Consider the following 24,706-nt stretch of genomic DNA (forward strand, 5'->3'; position numbering starts at 1 on the left):
ACTATCCTTCAGAGGTCCTTGGAAAAATGAGAAATGCATGGAATATTGCAGCTGAAGCGTCCAAGAAGGCACGGACTCGGTATGCTCATTTTTATGACAAGAAAGTGCGCCCTCTTGAGTTGAAGGAAGGAAGCCTCGTATTGAGAGTGAATGAGGCTGCGCCCGCCAATCAGAGCAGGAAACTAGCTCCGAGGTGGCGAGGACCATATAGAGTAATTAAAAGGGCGGGGCCGGTTAATCTTGTTATAAAAGGAGTGTTCGAGGACCAGGTGGAAAGGACAATTCACGTAAATAAATTGAAACATTATCATGCTAGAGAGGAATTAGAACTGCCTTCAGCGGGTCTAGTTCCTGACTCAGCAGTGCTGACTCATGGCTTCACCGACGAGTCAGAAGATGAGGATGACCCTCTGTCATCGCTCATCAGTAGTCAGGTGCAGTCTCGCCACCCTATGGTGACGAGATCTCGCGCTATACAGTAAAGTAACTTCCTTGGTTAGTATAATTTAGTATTCATTAGATTTTTCCTGTAAAGGCAATGAGATGTACTATGTCTATACTTGACTCAGGTAGCAACTTTTACCGTGCTCTGGGGTTCCACCTCCACCAAACCCAGAGTATATCTATGCTTCCGCTGTGTTGTGTCTGTCTGTTCCCAGGTCTGATTGGTACACCGACCCAGTTGTTCCAGCCACACGTGAACCCTTGTCTGTAAAGACCGAGGGGGGAGGCACGTTACACAAAGCCCTCCCCCCACCAGACCCAGTAACCCATACATCAGTTACTTTGGGGATGAGTGACTGTCCAAGAGTCACCCGGCCGACGCCTCACGTCACTAACGAGGTTGTCAGGGCCAGCGAGCTGTCCACATTATAGCAGTCACCGGAGGTGCCATACAACGCCGGGGTAGCTGTCTCGAGATCACCACTACCCACCTGCTGCGTCATCAAGACTGCAGCCATTCCAGCAGTGTTGGAGGAGAGGTCAAGAAATGGAAAGCACGTAACAGTACTCAAGAATTTCGCCGGAAGATTAATGATTACGTCATCTGAAGTAACAAGAAAGCAGAACTAAGGCGGTCACAGGTGGAAGGCACGGTTTCCCTACAGAGTACCGGGACTCGCCAATAGAAGGTCGCAAAATTGTCTCCTTTGGCCTAAAGTCGGCGGTACGAGGGTATACACAGTTGGTGTTTACGGCCTAGTAACCTGGGGACATCAAGAAACGCCTGAGATGACGTGAGCAATGATGGAAGACGAGATTCACCTGTTCTGCAAACAAGCAACCCGCCTCTACGACCTTCTGACACCACTCCTGCTAAGAGACACCGTTGGTACATCCAGTCCTGCTCTGCTGTGGTCATCTGCGACGTCAAGTTTAACATCAAGACTACCGTGTGAACTGTGATTGATATGAAGGCGTGTGGACTGTCGAGAGCAAGATTAATGGCCGAAGTAACAGTATTCTACAGCTGTCACTTGGCACTCCGCTCTACTACACTCTGTCGTCATTCAAGAGTACCGGATGGGAGTACAAGAGGACCAGGTATTGATGTCTACACATGAGAAGAAGCAAGATCGACACCGTCATCGTCAGCGACTACATTCAGCATCCAGCAGCATCGATTTTTTTTCGATTACTCAATATGAACAATTGATACAAACAACAAAGTGGCTCTGAACATCTGTGTAAAGAACATCTGGACACTTTTGTTTAAATGTTGAAAAACAGATTTAGAATCAATACTTTATAAATGTTGAAAAACAGATTTAAAATAATAATTGGTATAATATATGAAAATTTAACTCTATAAATTGGTCGGTAATCAAAATCGAAGCCCCTGTGTAATTGTCTCAGCCCAGAACAAACGGTTATGGAAAATTATGTTGTGCTATTTTTTTTCAGAATGTTTGAACACAGGAGAGGCGGACCAATATAAACATTGACACTTCTAGTGAGTGAGAACACTTGGCTGTGCAGTCAGCTGAAACCTGTGATATAGTATAGGAATTTTTTTATTTTTAGATACATGAAATAAACGTTAGGTGTGTTCCTTAACATGTCAAGGTTGACATTGATGGGGAGTGGTTAGTACACGGATGTGAACTGATAGTTCCGTAGTACGCTCCCAGATGACTGAAAGTTCAGTCTGATGATATAACTTTAATGTTTGTTTGAGCACGGTGTGGCCGGCTCTAGAGGACACATGAACTTGGCTAGTGAAGAGCCAAGAGAGTTTAATAGCTAGTTTTTGATGGTAGAGTAGGGACATGTTATTTAGCTATGTCAGTAAGGATAGGATGTATGTTTCCTGATATTAGAGGATTGCTGTCAGTTGACAGCTGAGAAATTTATGAAATATGAACATGTTCATTATGATGTTGGACTATTATTTGTCGAATTTTATTAGTTAGGTTAGCTTTTGTTTGTGGCATGAGTTGAATTGTGGGTTTGGATACTAAACCTCGTGATTTTTTAACAAATTAACAAGGTTTACTAAGTGCTTGTGCGGGGGGGTTGTAACAGACTAGGCTGTTGTAAGAATTATCCAGAGTGGTTTATCGACAAAAGAGAATGGGAAGCTGAGCCGCATGGTGACCTGACCCCCAGGGGAATTCGCGGTGGAAATAACCGACGCTTTGTTCATATCTGCGTATAATGAATCATCCTATAGTATTCAGTAATTTAGAGAAAATTAGCCTTTATTCATTTTTATTAAAATTGTATTGTATAATAGTACTGGATACAATATCAAGAGTATTCTAATTATTGAGTTAAGTCACCATCAGTGACGTCACGAATCAGATCTAACTTTTAAGGCGGAGTGACCGGCGGTCATAGGTCATCAGGGGTTGACAGGTCTACTATTTCTCAAAGTTTTAATAACCATTTTTGGGGATCGGGAACAGTTCTGCCGTTAGATGTTTGTAATTTAATTCAGTAAAATAATTCAACCAGTCTGGATCAATTAAGTACAACAGAGGTTAATTGTTATAACTTAACCTTGCTAAAGTAACTGGGTAAGCGATGCGGAACAATACAATACTCTGTCTGGGGTAGTCCAGACAAGGAAAAAATCAGTGTGGAAACGGGAGCAGCTGGGATAAGAGGTCAAACATCTTACCTCTCCCCAAGACCAGCCAAAACATCTAGCTGGTCGCCCAAGGTATAGTTGCTATTGTTAATTATAGAAATAGTCTTCTCATTTGCCACTCAGGTCAAGTAGGGAGTGTTAAAGTGATAGGGAGTGAACATATTTAGATTTTGTTTTAGTTTTCTTTTAATAAATTAAATTTGTTATTAATTTGCATTTTATTGTTTCCATGTGTTTTATGTGTATACTTGTCCTGGTCACGTGGTCCACACGAGGCAGAGTTGCATTGGGCGCAGATTCTAACATCGAATCGGAATTATCATTACCGTGTAATTTATTCCACACTCAAGGTCATCGTTTATAGTGGGGATCAAGCCCCTAGGTTGATTAATTAGCGTGATCGATCCAGACCTCGATCATTGCTCTGTAGAGCTGGTCTGGTGGTGGCAGCATAGAGGCGACTCTAGGATTTTGCTCAGAGCTTAGGTCACGTCATACTGGGTGTAGAATCCTAAGTCGGTCAATCGTCTTAGGACCACGTGGCGTGGAGTTGGCTTTGGTAAAAGTTTTGGAGTCCCTTGGTAGAGAACAAATAGTAAGAATACGGGTAGAGGGAGTAGAAAGAAGGAAGTAAAGAGAGAGAAACCCAAACTCGTGTTACAACAGCAACAACGTGTTGTGAGTGTAGCAACACAGCAACAACGTAGTGTGAGTGTTGCAACACAGTAACAACGAAGTGTGAGTGTTGCAACACAGCAACAACGTAGTGTGAGTGTTGCAACACACCAACAACGTAGAGTGAGTATTGCAACACAGCAACAACGTGTTGTGAGTGTTGCAACACAGCAACAACATAGTGTGAGTGTTGCAACACAGCAACAACGTAGTGTGAGTGTTGCAACACAGCAACAACGTGGTGTGAGTGTTGCAACACAGCAACAACTTAGTGTGAGTGTTGCAACACAGCAACAACGTGATGTGAGTGTTGCAACACAGCAACAACGTGTTGTGAGTGTTGCAACACAACAACAACGTGTTGTGAGTGTTGCAACACAGCAACAACGTGTTGTGAGTGTTGCAACACAGCAACAACGTGTTGTGAGTGTTGAAACACAGCAACAACGTGTTGTGAGTGTGGCAACACAGCAACAACGTAGTGTGAGAGTTGCAACACAGCAACAACGTGTTGTGAGTGTTGCAACACAGCAACAACGTAGTGTGAGTGTTGCAACACGGCAACAACGTAGTGTGAGTGTTGCAACACAGCAACAACGTGTTGTGAGTGTTGCAACACAGCAACAACGTAGTGTGAGGGTTGCAACACAGCAACAACGTAGTGTGAGTGTTGCAACACAGCAACAACGTAGTGTGAGTGTTCCAACACAGCAACAACGTAGTGTGAGTGTTGCAACACAGCAACAACGTGTTGTGAGTGTTGCAACACAGCAACAACGTAGTGTGAGTGTTGCAACACAGCAACAACGGTAGTGTGAGTGTTGCAACACAGCAACAACGTGTTGTGAGTGTTGCAACACAGCAACAACGTAGTGTGAGTGTTGCAACACAGCAACAACGTGTTGTGAGTGTTGCAACACAGCAACAACGTGTTGTGAGTGTTGCAACACAGCAACAACGTGTTGTGAGTGTTGCAACACAGCAACAACGTAGTGTGAGTGTTGCAAAACAGCAACAACGTGTTGTGAGTGTTGCAACACAGCAACAACGTAGTGTGAGTGTTGCAACACAGCAACAACGTAGTGTGAGTGTTGCAACACAGCAACAACGTAGTGTGAGTGTTGCAACACAGTAACAACGTAGTGTGAGTGTTGCAACATAGCAACAACGTAGTGTGAGTGTTGCAACACAGCAACAACGTGTTGTGAGTGTTGCAACACAGCAACAACGTAGTGTGAGTGTTGCAACACAGCAACAACGTGTTGTGAGTATTTCAACACAGCAACAACGTAGTGTGAGTGTTGCAACACAGCAACAACGTAGTGTGAGTGTTGCAACACAGCAACAACGTGTTGTGAGTGTTGCAACACAGCAACAACGTAGTGTGAGGGTTGCAACACAGCAACAACGTAGTGTGAGTGTTGCAACACAGCAACAACGTAGTGTGAGTGTTCCAACACAGCAACAACGTTGTGTGAGTGTTGCAACACAGCAACAATGTGTTGTGAGTGTTGCAACACAGCAACAACGTAGTGTGAGTGTTGCAACACAGCAACAACGTAGTGTGAGTGTTGCAACACAGCAACAACGTGTTGTGAGTGTTACAACACAGCAACAACGTGTTGTGAGTGTATCAACACAGGCAACAACGTGTTGTGAGTGTTGCAACACAGCAACAACGTGTTGTGAGTGTTGCAACACAGCAACAACGTGTTGTGAGTGTTGCAACACAGCAACAACGTAGTGTGAGTGTTGCAACACAGCAACAACGTGTTGTGAGTGTTGCAACACAGCAACAACGTAGTGTGAGTGTTGCAACACAGCAACAACGTAGTGTGAGTGTTGCAACACAGCAACAACGTAGTGTGAGTGTTGCAACACAGTAACAACGTAGTGTGAGTGTTGCAACACAGCAACAACGTAGTGTGAGTGTTGCAACACAGCAACAACGTGTTGTGAGTGTTGCAACACAGCAACAACGTGTTGTGAGTGTTGCAACACAGCAACAACATAGTGTGAGTGTTGCAACACAGCAACAACGTAGTGTGAGTGTTGCAACACAGCAACAACGTGTTGTGAGTGTAGCAACACAGCAACAACGTAGTGTGAGTGTTGCAACACAGTAACAACGAAGTGTGAATGTTGCAACACAGCAACAACGTAGTGTGAGTGTTGCAACACACCAACAACGTAGTGTGAGTATTGCAACACAGCAACAACGTGTTGTGAGTGTTGCAACACAGCAACAACATAGTGTGAGTGTTGCAACACAGCAACAACGTAGTGTGAGTGTTGCAACACAGCAACAACGTGGTGTGAGTGTTGCAACACAGCAACAACGTAGTGTGAGTGTTGCAACACAGCAACAACGTAGTGTGAGTGTAGCAACACAGCAACAACGTAGTGTGAGTGTTGCAACACAGCAACAACGTGTTGTGAGTGTAGCAACACAGCAACAACGTGTTGTGAGTGTTGCAACACAGCAACAACGTAGTGTGAGTGTTGCAACACAGCAACAACGTAGTGTGAGTGTTGCAACACAGCAACAACGTGTTGTGAGCGTTGCACCACAACAACAACGTGTTGTGAGTGTTGCAACACAGCAACAACGTGTTGTGAGTGTTGCAACACAACAACAACGTGTTGTGAGTGTTGCAACACAGCAACAACGTGTTGTGAGTGTTGCAACACAGCAACAACGTAGTGTGAGTGTTGCAACACAGCAACAACGTAGTGTGAGTGTTGCAACACACCAACAACGTAGTGTGAGTATTGCAACACAGCAACAACGTGTTGTGAGTGTTGCAACACAGCAACAACGTAGTGTGAGTGTTGCAACACAGCAACAACGTGTTGTGAGTGTTGCAACACAGCAACAACGTAGTGTGAGTGTTGCAACACAGCAACAACGTAGTGTGAGTGTTGCAACACAGCAACAACGTGTTGTGAGTGTAGCCACACAGCAACAACGTAGTGTGAGTGTTGCAACACAGTAACAACGAAGTGTGAGTGTTGCAACACAGCAACAACGTAGTGTGAGTGTTGCAACACACCAACAACGTAGTGTGAGTATTGCAACACAGCAACAACGTGTTGTGAGTGTTGCAACACAGCAACAACATAGTGTGAGTGTTGCAACACAGCAACAACGTGTTGTGAGTGTTGCAGCACACCAACAACGTGTTGTGAGTGTTGCAACACAGCAACAACGTGTTGTGAGTGTTGCAACACAGCAACAACGTGTTGTGAGTGTTGCAACACACCAACAACGTGTTGTGAGTGTTATAAAATAAAGTGTGAGTACTCGTGGGTAGTAATATCGTATTGTGAGTACTGCAACATATTAATACGTGTTGTAATGCTGCAACACAGGAACAGCGTAATGTGAGTGTTGCACTGGTCAGGAATAACTTACTGCAACATATAATTACCGTGTTAAGACTGAGTGTTCCAACATGTTTTGTTCTGTCTTTCAACTCTCGCAACACATTAGTCCTGTGAAGTAGCACTCACAACACCTCATTCCTGTGTTGCAACACTCACAAAACGCTATTCCTATACGTTGCAAAACTCACAACACATGTGTATGCATCGTGTTATGAACAAATCCGCATGGGCCGTAATGAGGGTTCGAACCTACACAATAGATGTTCCCAGATGCGCCTTAGTCAACTGTACTACGACATGGTATAATAATTGCAGCCTGGAGTGCTGCTGCCCTCACGAGGCTTCTGAAGCTTCTACGAAGCACAATCGGGGTTTCACATAATCCCCCCCCCCCCATGCACTCTGGCTCTGTCACCCAGATACTCTACCTCTACGCCCTTACTTCAATACACACAGGAATCACAATAGTGGAGTTGTTCATATGATATATCACACTATTGTGATTTCTGTGTGCATTCGTGTTATGTCTGTGTAGTTCTTGTTCCTCTATATGTTGACTATTATTTTAATTATGTTTGTCATCCAAAATTATTTTCTCTCTAGAATCTAAAAAGAATTAAAATAAAATAATGTTGAAAGGAATTTCCCATAATTACCTTAACTATTACTATAATATTACCATAATTACCTGAACTATTACTATAATATTACCATAATTACCTTAACTATTACTATAATATTACCATAATTACCTTAACTATTGCTATAATATTACCATAATTACCTTAACTATTGCTATAATATAACATAATTTAGTGAAAATACGTAATTTGTCTGCCACTGAGAACATATTCACTAAAGTCTTCACTGTAGAGAGATAACTTCAAGAAAATCATTGGCAAAGTTTAGTGCAAGAATTTACAACTTGTAAGTTTGTACAACCCGTCCTCCTGTTTAGACAGTAGTTTTGTAACGATGTGCACCATAGTACATAGGATGACGTACTAAGCAATTAGAATGAAGAATTTTGTACTATTCCCTATATAGAGTCCGAAAAAAGAGGCAACAAACAAATTCCAAGTAAACATTCCAAGTAAAGTCTTGGAATGGTCCTACAAACTTTTAACTTAATAAGTAAACTCTGAGCGTCTGGACAAGACTTCAAATGGACCTTCCAAATGATGCACTAGAGCAGTCTCCACTATGGTGTTAAGAAACCAGAGTGCTCACCTGGCTGGAAACGTCTACACTCTTCTAGAGAGCTTAAAGCGTCCAGAGTCCAACAGAGGCAACAGTCCGCAACATCTGCTTCAGTGTCTCGTGAAATCTTTCCAAGACTCTGGGGAATTGGTGTTTTATGTTATACCTCTGAACAAATTGTTGGAACTCAGCTGAACGAAAATTACTACCATTGTCAGACTGGATCACACGATGAAGTTAAAACAAGGTATAAAACTTCACAAGATGATTGATGATTGTCTTAGCTCTAATATTACGTACAGGATTGGCTTCAGGGAATTTCGTTGTAGCACACATTAAGGTTATTACAAATATATGATCAGACTTGGTCCGTGTCAAAGGGCCTACATAATTTACTATGATGTGGGGAAAAAGATTCAGGTGGAACTTCAATTGGATGAAAGGGAGCTCTAGGTACAGTTTGGCTGGGTTTCCTCATCACTTGACACGTTACAAACTGTCGACAATATATTGCAATATCTTACTTAAGTTTAGACCAATAAGAGTACTTTGTTACCTGAAACAACATTCGACTGATCCCTTGGTGACCACTTAAAGGATCGTCATGAGCAGCTGTGAGGACTTGTTCACGGTATACTTTGGGGACCACAAGTTGGGTAACACTCTCACAGTCCTCTGAAGAGCGAGATATCTTAGATCTCCATCGTCTCATCATCATCTGATCTCTGAGAAAGTATCCAACATCATCTGCCAAACCATTCTACTCTGGAACGACTTGTACCCCAGGAGATAATCACTACACTGTACCCCAGGAGATAATCACTACACTGTACCCCAGGAGATAATCATTACACTGTACCCCAGGAGATAATCACTACACTGTACCCCAGGAGATAATCACTACACTGTACCCCAGGAGATAATCATTACACTGTACCCCAGGAGATAATCACTACACTGTACCCCAGGAGATAATCACCACACTGTACCCCAGGAGATAATCACCACACTGTACCCCAGGAGATAATCATCACACTGTACCCCAGGAGATAATCACTACACTGTACCCCAGGAGATAATCACCACACTGTACCCCAGGAGATAATAACCACACTGTACCCCAGGAGATAATCACTACACTGTAGCCCAGGAGATAATAACCAAAGTGTACCCCAGGAGATAATCACTACACTGTACCCCAGGACATAATCGCCACTCTGTACCCCAGGAGATAATAACCACACTGTACACCCAGGAGATAATCACTACAATGTAACCCCAGGAGATAATCACCACACTGTACCCCAGGAGATAATCACCACACTGTACCCCAGGAGATAATCATCACACTGTACCCCAGGAGATAATCACTACACTGTACCCCAGGAGATAATCACCACACTGTACCCCAGGAGATAATAACCACACTGTACCCCAAGAGATAATCACTACACTGTAGCCCAGGAGATAATAACCACAGTGTACCCCAGGAGATAATCACTACACTGTACCCCAGGACATAATCGCCACTCTGTACCCCAGGAGATAATAACCACACTGTACCCCCAGGAGATAATCACTACAATGTAACCCCAGGAGATAATCACCACACTGTACCCCAGGAGATAATCACCACACTGTACCCCAAGAGATAATCGTTACACTGTACCCCAGGAGATAATCACTACACTGTACCCCTGGAGATAATCATCACACTGTACCCCAGGAGATAATCACCACACTGTTCCCCTGGAGATAATCACAACACTGATTCCCAGGAGATAATCACTACATTGTACCCCAGGAGATAATCACTACACTGTACCCCAGGAGATAATCACTACATTGTACCCCAGGAGATAATCACTACACTGTACCCCAGGAGATAATCACCACACTGTACCCCAGGAGATAATCACTACACGGTACCCCAGGAGATAATCACCACACTGGACCCCAGGAGATAATCACAACACTGTACCCCAGGAGATAATCACAACACTGTACCCCAGGAGATAATCACCACACTGTACCCCAGGAGTTAATCAGTAATAAGTACCCCAGGAGATAATCACTACACTGTACCCCAGGAGATAATCACTACACTGTACCCCAGGAGTTAGTCAGTAATAAGAACCCCAGGAGATAATCACCACACTGTACCCCAGGAGATAATCACAACACTGTACCCCAGGAGATAATAACCACACTGTACCGCAGGAGATTATCACTACACTGTACTCCAGGAGATAATCACAACACTGTACCCCAGGAGATAATCACCACACTGTACCTCAAGAGATAATCACTACACAGTACCCCAGGAGATAATCATCACACTGTACCCCAGGAGATAATCACTACACTGTACCCCAGGAGATAATCACCACACTGTACCCCAGGAGATAATCATCACACTGTACCCCAGGAGATAATCACTACACTGTACCCCAGGAGATAATCACCACACTGTACCCCAGGAGTTAATCAGTAATAAGTGCCCCAGGAGTTAATCAGTAATAAGTACCCCAGGAGATAATCACCACACTGTACCCCAGGAGATAATCACCACACTGAACCCCAGAAGATAATCACCACACTGTACCCCAAGAGATAATCGCCACTGTGTACCCCAGGAGATAATAACCACACTGTACCGCAGGAGATAATCACCACACTGTACCCCAGGAGATAATAACCACACTGTACCGCAGGAGATAATCACTACACTGTACCCCAGGAGATAATAACCACACTGTACCCCAGGAGATAATCACCACACTGTACCCCAGGAGATAATAACCACACTGTACCGCAGGAGATTATCACTACACTGTACTCCAGGAGATAATCACAACACTGTACCCCAGGAGATAATCACCACACTGTACCCCAGGAAATAATCACCACACTGTACCCCAGGAGACAATCACTACACTGTACCCCAGGAGATAATAACCACACTGTACCACAGTAGATAATCTCTACACTGTACCCCAGGAGATAATCAGTAATCAGTACCGCAAGAGATAATCGCCACACTGTACCTCAGGAGATAAACACTACACTGTACCCCAGGAGATAATATCTACACTGTACCCCAGGAAATAATATCTACTCTGTCCCCGAGGAGATAATCACTACACTGTACCACAGGAGATAATCACTTCACTGTACCCTAGGAGATAATCACTACACTGTACCCCAGGAGATAATATCTACACTGTACCCCAGGAGATAATATCTACACTGTACCCCAGGAAATAATATCTACTCTGTACTCGAGGGGATAATAACCACTCTGTACCCCAGAAGATAATCACTACACGGTACCCCAAAAGATAATATCTACACTGTACCCCAGGAGATAAAATCACTAAACGGTACCCCAGGAGATAATCACGACACTGTACCCCAGGAGATAATCACTACACTGTACCCCAGGAGATAATCACCACACTGTACCCCAGGAGATAATCACTACACGGTACCCCAGGAGATAATCACCACACTGGACCCCAGGAGATAATCACAACACTGTACCCCAGGAGATAATCACAACTCTGTACCCCAGGAGATAATCACCACACTGTACCCCAGGAGTTAATCAGTAATAAGTACCCCAGGAGATAATCACTACACTGTACCCCAGGAGATAATCACTACACTGTACCCCAGGAGTTAGTCAGTAATAAGAACCCCAGGAGATAATCACCACACTGTACCCCAGGAGATAATCACAACACTGTACCCTAGGAGATAATCACTACACTGTACCCAAGGAGATAATCACCACACTGTACCTCAAGAGATAATCACTACACAGTACCCCAGGAGATAATCATCACACTGTACCCCAGGAGATAATCACTACACTGTACCCCAGGAGATAATCACCACACTGTACCCCAGGAGATAATCATCACACTGTACCCCAGGAGATAATCACTACACTGTACCCCAGGAGATAATCACCACACTGTACCCCAGGAGTTAATCAGTAATAAGTGCCCCAGGAGTTAATCAGTAATAAGTACCCCAGGAGATAATCACCACACTGTACCCCAGGAGATAATCACCACACTGAACCCCAGAAGATAATCACCACACTGTACCCCAAGAGATAATCGCCACTGTGTACCCCAGGAGATAATAACCACACTGTACCGCAGGAGATAATCACCACACTGTACCCCAGGAGATAATAACCACACTGTACCGCAGGAGATAATCACTACACTGTACCCCAGGAGATAATAACCACACTGTACCCCAGGAGATAATCACCACACTGTACCCCAGGAGATAATAACCACACTGTACCGCAGGAGATTATCACTACACTGTACTCCAGGAGATAATCACAACACTGTACCCCAGGAGATAATCACCACACTGTACCCCAGGAAATAATCACCACACTGTACCCCAGGAGACAATCACTACACTGTACCCCAGGAGATAATAACCACACTGTACCACAGTAGATAATCTCTACACTGTACCCCAGGAGATAATCAGTAATCAGTACCGCAAGAGATAATCGCCACACTGTACCTCAGGAGATAAACACTACACTGTACCCCAGGAGATAATATCTACACTGTACCCCAGGAAATAATATCTACTCTGTCCCCGAGGAGATAATCACTACACTGTACCACAGGAGATAATCACTTCACTGTACCCTAGGAGATAATCACTACACTGTACCCCAGGAGATAATATCTACACTGTACCCCAGGAGATAATATCTACACTGTACCCCAGGAAATAATATCTACTCTGTACTCGAGGGGATAATAACCACTCTGTACCCCAGAAGATAATCACTACACGGTACCCCAAAAGATAATATCTACACTGTACCCCAGGAGATAATCACTAAACGGTACCCCAGGAGATAATCACGACACTGTACCCCAGGAGATAATCACTACACTGTACCCCAGGAGATAAATAGTAATCAGCACCACAGGAGATAATCACCACACTGTACCCCAGGAGATAATCACAACACTGTACCCCAGGAGATAATCACCACACTGTACCCCAGGTGATAATCACCACACTGTACCCCAGGAGATAATCACTACACTGTACCCCAGGAGATAATCACCACACTGTAACCCAAGAGATAATCACCACACTGTACCCCAGGAGATAATCATTAATCAATACCGCAGGAGATAATCGCCACACTGTACCTCAGAAGATAATCACTACACTGTATTCCAGGAGATAATCACCACACTATACCCCAGGAGATAATCACTACACTGTACCCCAGAAAATAATCACCACATTGTACCCCAGGAGATAATCACCACGCTGTACCCCAGGAGTTAATCCCGACACTGTACCCCAGGAGATAATCAGTAATCAGTACCGCAGGAGATTATCGCAACACAGTACCTCAATAGATAATCATTGCACTGTACCCCAGGAGATAATCAGTAATCAGTACCCCAGGAGATAATCACCACACTGTACCCCAGGAGTTTATCACTACACTGTTCCCCAGGTGATAGTCACCACACTGTACCCCAGAAGATAATGACTACACTGTTCCCCAGGAGATAATCACCACACTACACACCAGGAGATAATCACTACACTGTACCCCAAAAGATAATCACTACACTGTACCCCAGGAGATAATCACTACACTGTACACCAGTAGATAATCACTACACTGTACCTTAGGAGATAATCGCTACACTGTACTTCAGGAGATAATCATCACACTGTACACCAGCAGATAATCACTACACTGTACCCAGGAGATAGTCACTACACTGTACACCAGTAGATAATCACTACACTGTACCTTACGAGATAATCACTACACTGTACACCAGTAGATAATCATTACACTGTACCTCAAGAGATAATCACTACACTGTACCCCAGGAGATAATCACTACACTGTACACCAGTAGATAATCACTACACTGTACCTGAGGAGATAATCACTACACTGTACCCCAGGAGATAATCACTACACTGTACCCCAGGGGTTAATAAGTAATATGTACCCCAGGAGTTAATCAGTAATAAGTACCCCAGGACATAATCACCACACTGTACCCCAGGAGATAATCACAACACTGTACCCCAGCAGATAATCTCAACACTGTACCCCAGGAGATAACCACTACACTGTACCACAGTAGATAATCACCAATGTACCCCAGGAGATAATCACTAAACTGTACCCCAGGAGATAATCACTAAACTGTACCCCAGGAGATAATCACCACACTGTACCCCAGGAGATAATCGCCACTCTGTACCCAATGAGATAATAACCACACTGTACCCCAGGAGATAATCACTACAATGTACCCCAAGAGATAATCACCACACTGAACCCCAGGAGATAATCACCACACTGTACCCCAGGAGATAATCACTACACTGTACCCCAGGAGATAATAACCACACTGTACCACAGTAGATAATCTCTACACTGTACCCCAGGAGATAATCAGTAATCAGTACCGCAGGAGATAATCAGTAATCAGTACCGCAGGAGATAATCGCCACACTGTACCTCAGGAGATAATCACTGCAATGTACACCAGTAGATAATCAGTACACTGTACCTTAGGAGATAATTACTACACTGTACGACACGAGATAATCACTTCACTGTACCCCAGGAGATAATATCTACAATGTACCAAAGGAGATAATCACCACACTGTACCCCAGGAGATAATCACCACACTGTACGCCAGGCGATAATAACCACTCTGTACCTCAGGAGATAATCACTACACGGTACCCCAAGAGATAATATCTACACTGTATTCCAGGAGATAATCACTTCACGGTACCCCAAGAGATAATATCTACACTGTACCCCAGGAGATAATATCTACACTGTACCCAAGGAGATAATCACCACACTGTACCCCAGTAGATAATTAGTAATCAGCACCCCAGGAGATAATCACCACACTATACCCCAGGAGATAATCACTACACTGTACCCCAAGAGATAATCACAACACTGTACATCAGGAGGTAATCACTACACTGTACCCCAGGAGATAATCACGACACTGTACCGCAGGAGATAATCGCAACACTGTACCTCAATAGATAATCATTACACTGCACCCCAGGAGATAATCACCACACTGTACCCCAGGAGATAGTCACCAAACTTTTTCCCCAGGAGATAATTAGTAATCAGCACCCCAGGAGATAATCACCACACTATACCCCAGGAGATAATCACAACACTGTACCCCAGGAGATAATCAGCACACTGTACCCCAGGAGATAATCACCACTCTGTACCCCAGGAGATAATCACGACACTGTACCGCAGGAGATAATCGCAACACTGTACCTCAATAGTTAATCATTACACTGTACCCAGGAGATAATCACCACACTGTACAGCAGGAGATAATCACAACACTGAACCCCAGGAGATAATCAGCACACTGTACCACAGTAGATAATCACTATACTGTACCCCAGGAGATAATCACCACTCTGTACCCCAGGAGATAATCACGACACTGTACCGCAGGAGATAATCGCAACACTGTACCTCAATAGTTAATCATTACACTGTACCCCAGGAGATAATCACCACACTGTACAGCAGGAGATAATCACAACACTGAACCCCAGGAGATAATCAGCACACTGTACCACAGTAGATAATCACTACACTGTACCCCAGGAGATAAACACTACACTGTACACCAGGAAATAATCACTACACTGTACCCCAGGAGATAATCACCACACTGTACCCCAGGAGATAATCACTACACGGTTCCCCAGGAGATAATATCAACACGGTACCCCAGGAGATAATCACTACACTGTACCCCATGAGATAATAATTACACTGTACCACAGTAGATAATCACTATACTGTACCCCAGGAGATAATCACCACACTGTACCACAGGAGATAATCACTATACTGTACCCCAGGAGATAATCACCACACTGTACCCCAGGAGATAATCACCACACTGTACCCCAGGAGATAATCACTACACGGTACCCCAGGAGATAATATCAACACGGTACCCCAGGAGATAATCACTACACTGTACCCCATGAGATAATAATTACACTGTACCATAGGAGATAATCACTACACTTTACCACAGGAGATAATCACAACACTGTACCCCAGGAGATAATCACCACACTGTACTCCTGGAGATAATCACCACACTGTACCCCAGGAGAAAATCATTACACTGTAACACAGGAGATATTCATTACATTTTACCCCAGGGGATAATCACCACACTGTTCCCCAGGAGATAATCACTACACTGTACCCAGGGGATAATCACCACACTGTACTCCAGGAGATAATCACTACACTGTTTCCCCAGGAGATAATCAGTAATCAGTACCCCACGAGATAATCACCACACTGTACCCCAGGAGATAATCACCACATTGTACCCCAGGAGATAATCACTACACTGTTCCCCTGGAGATAATCACTACACTGTACCTAGGAGATAATCACCACACTTTACTCCAGGAGATAATCCCCACACTGTACTCCAGGAGATAATCACTACACTGTACCACAGGAGATAATCACCACATTGTACCCCACGAGATAATCACTACACTGTACCCCAGGAGATAATCAGTAATCAATACCCCAGGAGATAATCACCACACTGTACCCCTGGAGATAATCACCAATCTGTACCCCAGGAGATAATATCCACACTGTACCCCAGGAGACAATCATTACACTGTACCCCAGGAGATAATCATAACAATGTACCCCAGGAGATAATCACCACTCTGTACCCCAGGAGATAATGACCACACTGTACCCCAGGAGATAATCACCACACTGTACCCCAGGAGATAATTACGACACTGTACGCCAGGAGATAATCACTACACTGTACACCAGGAGATAATCAGCACGTTGTACCCAAGGAGATAATGACCACTCTGTACCCCAGGAGATAATCACTACACTATACCCTATTAGATAATCACACTGTACCCCAAAAGATAATCACTAAACTGTACCACAGGAGATAATCACTTCACTGTTCCCCCAGGAGATATTCAGTAATCAGTACCCCAGGAGATAATCACGACACTGTACGCCAGGAGATAATCACTACACTGTACACCAGGAGATAATCAGCACACTGTACCCCAGGAGATAATGACCACTCTGTACCCCAGGAGATAATCACTACACTATACCCTATTAGATAATCACACTGTACCCCAAGAGATAATCACTAAACTGTACCACAGGAGATAATCACACTGTACCCCAAGAGATAATCACTAAACTGTACCACAGGAGATAATCACTACACTGTTTCCCTAGGAGATAATCAGTAATCAGTACCCCAGGAGATAATCACCACACTGTACCCCAGAAGATCATATCTACACTGTACCCCAGGAGATAATCACTACACGGTACCCCAGGAGATAATCACAACACTCTACCCCAGGAGATAATAATTTGTCGTGACGCTGAACCCCGGTTCATTCCGAACACAACGATTACACAACACATAACACCTTGCCTCAGCAACCGTTACTACCACCTATACTCCTACACACACCAGACCCTTGAGGCGTACCACTCGGTTTGTACTGGAACACAATGAATGAACATATGGAAGGTATTTAAAGGCCGTCGGGTTTTGTCATTTAATTACAAAGAATAGACTCTGACAAATAAATACATATTAACATACTCTATTAGGTCAATACACTTCCAATATCCATAGACCACTTGACCTCCGCGATCACCACCCACCCTCGTAACTTCCGCCTAAGTCCCTAATACGGAATGATTACTACAACGCTCCACACCCGGTTAGTCTTACATTCAATACTCACATACTGCAGACTTAACTTGGTCACTAAGATCACAACAGGCTCTCGCATAGCTGTCTGCTACACTTCGCTGCTGCCACAAACGGAGACCTCGGAGGACTTGCCAGTTCAACTCCCACAACAAGACTGGCTCCAGTCAGCAATGGCCTCAAACATTTCACCCCGCCTCTCAAGGAAGGTATAATCCGATTAACCTTATCCCTAGAGCGGTAACCTTGATCCTAGAAGCCTGACGAAGAATAATTCCTATTTCCAGGAATTATTAATTTGGCTAAACAGCTTCGATCTTAATCCATTGACCTTTCTTAGATATGTGATCCATAGTCTGTCTACTTACATGAACTTCCAATCATCATTCGTTAAGTGTTGTAGTAATGATCCTCTAGCTAATAATTCCTTCTAACTTGTGGATTACAACACCACTCCCCTCCTTAAACACGCATATGTCCACATATGCATCATTGCAATGGTTCCATTAGTGCAAGGACCTGGAGGATGCACCCACCATATGTGTACAACTAAAAAATCATCCAATAAGTTCATCATACACACGATGAAATAAATTAAAATTTTCCCCGACATGACTCACAACACTTCTCCAACATATACATTATATTAACATCATAGCACAGGTAAAATAGTCTGTAATAATTTTTCCCATCTCCAACAATGCACATATACCTAAACTGCTGACATATAATTACATACAAACATAACCATAAAATTACATTGACCAGAATGCTGGCACTTAAACAGAAATGACACTAGTCATTAATATATACACAACACATATATATCTAAGGTTCTTCATCCTTAGTAATAAGTTAATTATAATTTAACATCTTGCCCTGTACTGTTAACATAAGGCTTACAATGATCACACAATGTTTCACTGGCCTCCTCCACAATTGGCAGCATCACTTCTCTTGTCTTTGTGTCCCATGGTTGCTAGGTCATAGCTCCTCCATGACCCAGACAAAACCCAGGCTGTCCAGCCTGGTGAATGTTGTCAATGACCCATCGTTGCTCTGAGCTAACGTGATCCTGGCCTCCAGAGCAACGGAGATTCCTACCCCAGGGTCATGTTCCCTCGGGTCTGTGCTGACGTCTCGTTCCAGGGCACCAACCCTGGAACGCTGTAGATCCCTCACAGCTCTTTGGTCTAGGCCCATCCGCCCAGAGTGTGTCCACCTGTATTCACACCTTCCTGACCGCTGTACCTGCAAAATATTCCTTCGGAGCCCCCTGGCTCGATCCCATTATTACATAACCCCCTCGGCTCCTTACTCTCTCCCCGTATATAGCCTGAGCGCAGCTGCAAAACCATTGCAGCTGGCCCTTATCCCTGCTTTGATGTCAGGGGGGCGAATTTCGCCTATAACGTCACGTTGGCTTCACTTCCTCCCCCTTTTTTTTTCTAGAATTACTGAGTGTAGCCTCATAGCTTTCCTTCTACTCTACCTGAAGCTCTGTGACATGATCCCGGGGGACCTTCTCAAGCCTAACACTCAGTAATGGTGCCGATGAGGTAATATACAGTATATACATGCACATACATTATCACTATAAATACCTCATTAAAATAGTTTCACAACTGTCACTAAAGCATCATACTGCCACTGGCTCGCTTCTATCGAGATTCCTGTAACAACTTAATTAATGAGAAATTAGTATATCTACTTGGCTCGCCCACTGCAACCACCAACACCTGAAATTTTGAAATTCTACCTTGTAATCTTATCCATAAGACTTACCCACTCCGACATAATTAATGAAAATTTTAATGAGAATAATGAATTTTTATTAGTCTTTTATGAGTTTTGCTAGATATATCGACTTGGCTCGCCTGCTGCAGCCACCAACTCCTGCAATTATCCACATTTCATCTTATCCATAAGACTTTCCCACTCCGACACACCATCACCTCTGGTCATCCCAACCACTGATGACCTCATTATAACGCCACACATCCCCACAACCACTTCCTGCGTCCTAACGCACCCACTTTGCTACGCCAATACTCATCTTACCGACCACTACCTGGCGCCCCTGCGCCACCATATACTCCACAACACCACACCCCATACCAGGCGTCCAAACGCCACTACACTACAACACCCAATGGCGTCCCCAACGCCCTCAACACAACACCCGGCGTCCCCCACGCCCTCAACACAACACCCAATGGCGTCCCCAACGCCCTCAACACAACACACGGCGTCCCCAACGCCCTCAACACAACACTCAATGGCGTCCCCAACGCCCTCAACACAACACATGGCGTCCCCAACGCCCTCAACACAACACACGGCGTCCCCAACGCCCTCAACACAACACCCAATGGCGTCCCCAACGCCCTCAACACAACACATGGCGTCCCCAACGCCCTCAACACAACACACGGCGTCCCCAACGCCCTCAACACAACACCCAATGGCGTCCCCAACGCCCTCAACACAACACACGGCGTCCCCAACGCCCTCACCACAACACCCAATGGCGTCCTCAACGCCCTCAACACAACACACGGCGTCCCCAACGCCCTCAACACAACACCCAATGGCGTCCCCAACGCCCTCAACACAACACACGGCGTCCCCAACGCCCTCAACACAACACACGGCGTCCCCAACGCCCTCACCACAACACCCAATGGCGTCCCCAACGCCCTCAACACAACACACGGCGTCCCCAACGCCCTCAACACAACACCCAATGGCGTCCCCAACGCCCTCAACACAACACACGGCGTCCCCAATGCCCTCAACACAACACACGGCGTCCCCAACGCCCTCAACACAACACACGGCGTCCCCAACGCCCTCAACACAACACACGGCGTCCCCAACGCCCTCAACATACACACAGCGTCTTCAACGCCATCAACACAACACACACGGCGTCCCCCACCACCATTACCACCACAGGCATATGCCTTGCGCCAGAGCGCATCAAAACATCACGAGACGTCACCACCAATAACACCACCAATAAGTAACCAGACGCCACACACACTCCCTTTTCTCTTGTAATCCGTTAATTACCTGACCAACACTCGTCAGGCATAATTTCTTGTGTAGTGGCCACCCGCCACACTCTACCACCTGCGTTAACATACTTCAACGCTAATGTCTACAAGACACCCGGTGTTACAACAACCAGTTATGCTACACATGCTACACCTAGGCGCTACAATGCCAACAATGTCATGCACTATACTACATCCATAATATCAACAGTCAAAACATGCACATTACACTACAGTAAACTAGTCATTACGCTGGCGTCTAATACGCCACTACACATGCATTACACTACACACCCTCGTCCTTCCGCCAATATACAATCATGCACATGGCCCACGCTGGCCCACATTCACCCGCGCTAGTTTACCTCGCCACGCTGTATAATCCGCACTATGAACACTGTATAATCCGCACTACGAACACTGTATAATCCGCACTACGAACACTGTATAATCCGCACTACGAACACTGTATAATCCGCACTACGAACACTGTATAATCCGCACTACGAACACTGCACTTGTTTTGGATCCCGATGCTTCAGTGGTCCAGACGTGCATCTTAGTCGTCTCTCGTTGCGGGAATCTGGAAAGAAAGAAATAAACCCCACATGTGCCCCATAATGGCCTAGTCCCTTTTAATTAACAAACTCCTCTGACCTGGTCTCACCTGACCCTTCTTTCCTCCATCTAGTAACCACCATTCTCACCACAACCCGACGTCTACCATTTCCCAAACATTCCCTCACCAACTAAACCAGAACCACACTTCCTTCATCTCTCAAAGTGTTCCAAAACCTGTTTGCGCTGCCACCAAATATGTCGTGTACCAATTCCCTAACATTCCCTCACCAACCAAACCAGGAATACTATGAGGCCACAGATGGAAGGTATTTAAAGGCCGTCGGGTTTTGTCATTTAATTACAAAGAATAGACTCTGACAAATAAATACATATTAACATACTCTATTAGGTTAATACACTTCCAATATCCATAGACCACTTGACCTCCGCGATCACCACCCACCCTCGTAACTTCCGCCTAGGTCCCTAATACGGAATGATTACTACAACGCTCCACACCCGGTTAGTCTTACATTCAATACTCACATACTGCATACTTAACTTGGTCACTAAGATCACAACAGGCTCTCGCATAGCTGTCTGCTACACTTCGCTGCTGCCACAAACGGAGATCTCGGAGGACTTGCCAGTTCAACTCCCACAACAAGACTGACACCAGTCAGCCATGGCCTCAAACATTTCACCCCGCCTCTCAAGGAAGGTATAATCCGATTAACCTTATCCCTAGAACGGTAACCTTGATCCTAGAAGCCTGACGAAGAATAATTCCTCTTTCCAGGAATTATTAATTTGGCTAAACAGCTTCGGTCTTAATCCATTGACCTTTCTTAGATATGTGATCCATAGTCTGTCTACTTACATGTACTTCCAATCATCATTCGTTAAGTGTTGTAGTAATGATCCTCTAGCTAATAATTCCTACTAACTTGTGGATTACAACAAATTACACTGTACCCCAGGAGAAAATCACTACACTTTACCACAGGAGATAATCACCACACTGTACCCCAGGAGAAGATCACTACACTGTAACACAGGAGATATTCATTACACTGTACCCCAGGGAATAATACCACACTGTTCCCCAGGAGAAAATCACTACACTATACCCAGGGGATAATCAACACACTGTACTCCAGGAGATAATCACCATACTGTACCCCAGGAGATAATCACAACACTGTACCCCAGGAGATAATCACTACACTGTACCTAGGAGATAATCACCACACTGTACTCCAGGAGATAATTCCCATACTGTACTCCAGGAGATAATCACTACACTGTAACACATGATATAATCACCACGCTGTACCACTGGAGATAATCACTACACTGTACCTCAGGAGATAGTCACAACACTGATCCCCAGGAGAAAATCACCACATTGTACCCCACGAGATAATCACTACACTGTACCCCAGGAGATAATCAGTAATCAATACCCTAGGAGATAATCACCACACTGTACCCCAGGAGATAATCACCAATCTGTACCCCAGGAGATAATAACCACACTGTACCCCAGGAGATAATCACCACACTGTACCACAGAAGATAATCTCTCCATTGTTCCCCAGGAGAAAATCTTTAATCAGTACCCCAGGAGATAATCGTCACACTGTACCCCAGGAGATAATCACTACACTGTACCCCAGGAGATAATCACCACACTGTACCCCAGGAGTTAATCAGTAATAAGTACCCCAGGAGTTAATCAGTAATAAGTACCCCAGGAGTTAATCAGTAATAAGTACCCCAGAAGATAATCATCACACTGTACCCCAGGAGATAATCACTACACTATACCCCAGGAGATAATCACCACACTGTACCCCTGGAGATAATCACTACACGGTATCTCAGGAGATAATCACCATACTGTACCCCAGGAGATAATCACTACACTGTACCTCAGGAGATAGTCACAACACTGATCCCCAGGAGAAAATCACCACATTGTACCCCACGAGATAATCACTACACTGTACCCCAGGAGATAATCAGTAATCAGTACCCCTAGGAGATAATCACCGCACTGTACCCCAGGAGATAATCACCAATCTGTACCCCAGGAGATAATAACCACACTGTACCCCAGGAGATAATCACCACACTGTACCACAGAAGATAATCTCTACATTGTACCCAAGGAGAAAATCTGTAATCAGTACCCCAGGAGATAATCGTCACACTGTATCCCTGGAGATAATCACTACACTGTACCCCAGGAGATAATCACCACACTGTACCCCAGGAGTTAATCAGTAATAAGTACCCCAGGAGTTAATCAGTAATAAGTACCCCAGAAGATAATCACCACACTGTACCCCAGGAGATAATCACCACACTGTACCCCAGGAGATAATCACCACACTGTACCCCAGGAGATAATCGCCACTGTGTACCCCAGGAGATAATCACCACACTGTACCGCAGGTGATAATCACTACACTGAACCCCACGAGATAATCACCACACTGTACCCCAGGAGATAATAACCACACTGAACCGCAGGTGATAATCACTACACTGTACTCCAGGAGATAATCCACACTGTACCCCAGGAGATAATCACCACATTGTACCCAAGGAAATAATCACCACACTGTACCCCAGGAGACAATCACTACACTGTACCCATGGAGATAATAACCACACTGTACTACAGTAGATAATCTCTACACTGTACCCCAGGAGATAATCAGTAATCAGTACCGCAAGAGATAATCGCCGCACTGTACCTCAGGAGATAAACACTACACTGTACCCCAGGATATAATATCTACACTGTACCCCAGGAAATAATATCTACTCTGTCCCGGAGGAGATAATCACTACACTGTGCCTTAGGAGAT

Source organism: Procambarus clarkii, chromosome 37, assembly GCF_040958095.1.
Source record: "Procambarus clarkii isolate CNS0578487 chromosome 37, FALCON_Pclarkii_2.0, whole genome shotgun sequence".
Classification (NCBI taxonomy): domain Eukaryota; kingdom Metazoa; phylum Arthropoda; class Malacostraca; order Decapoda; family Cambaridae; genus Procambarus; species Procambarus clarkii.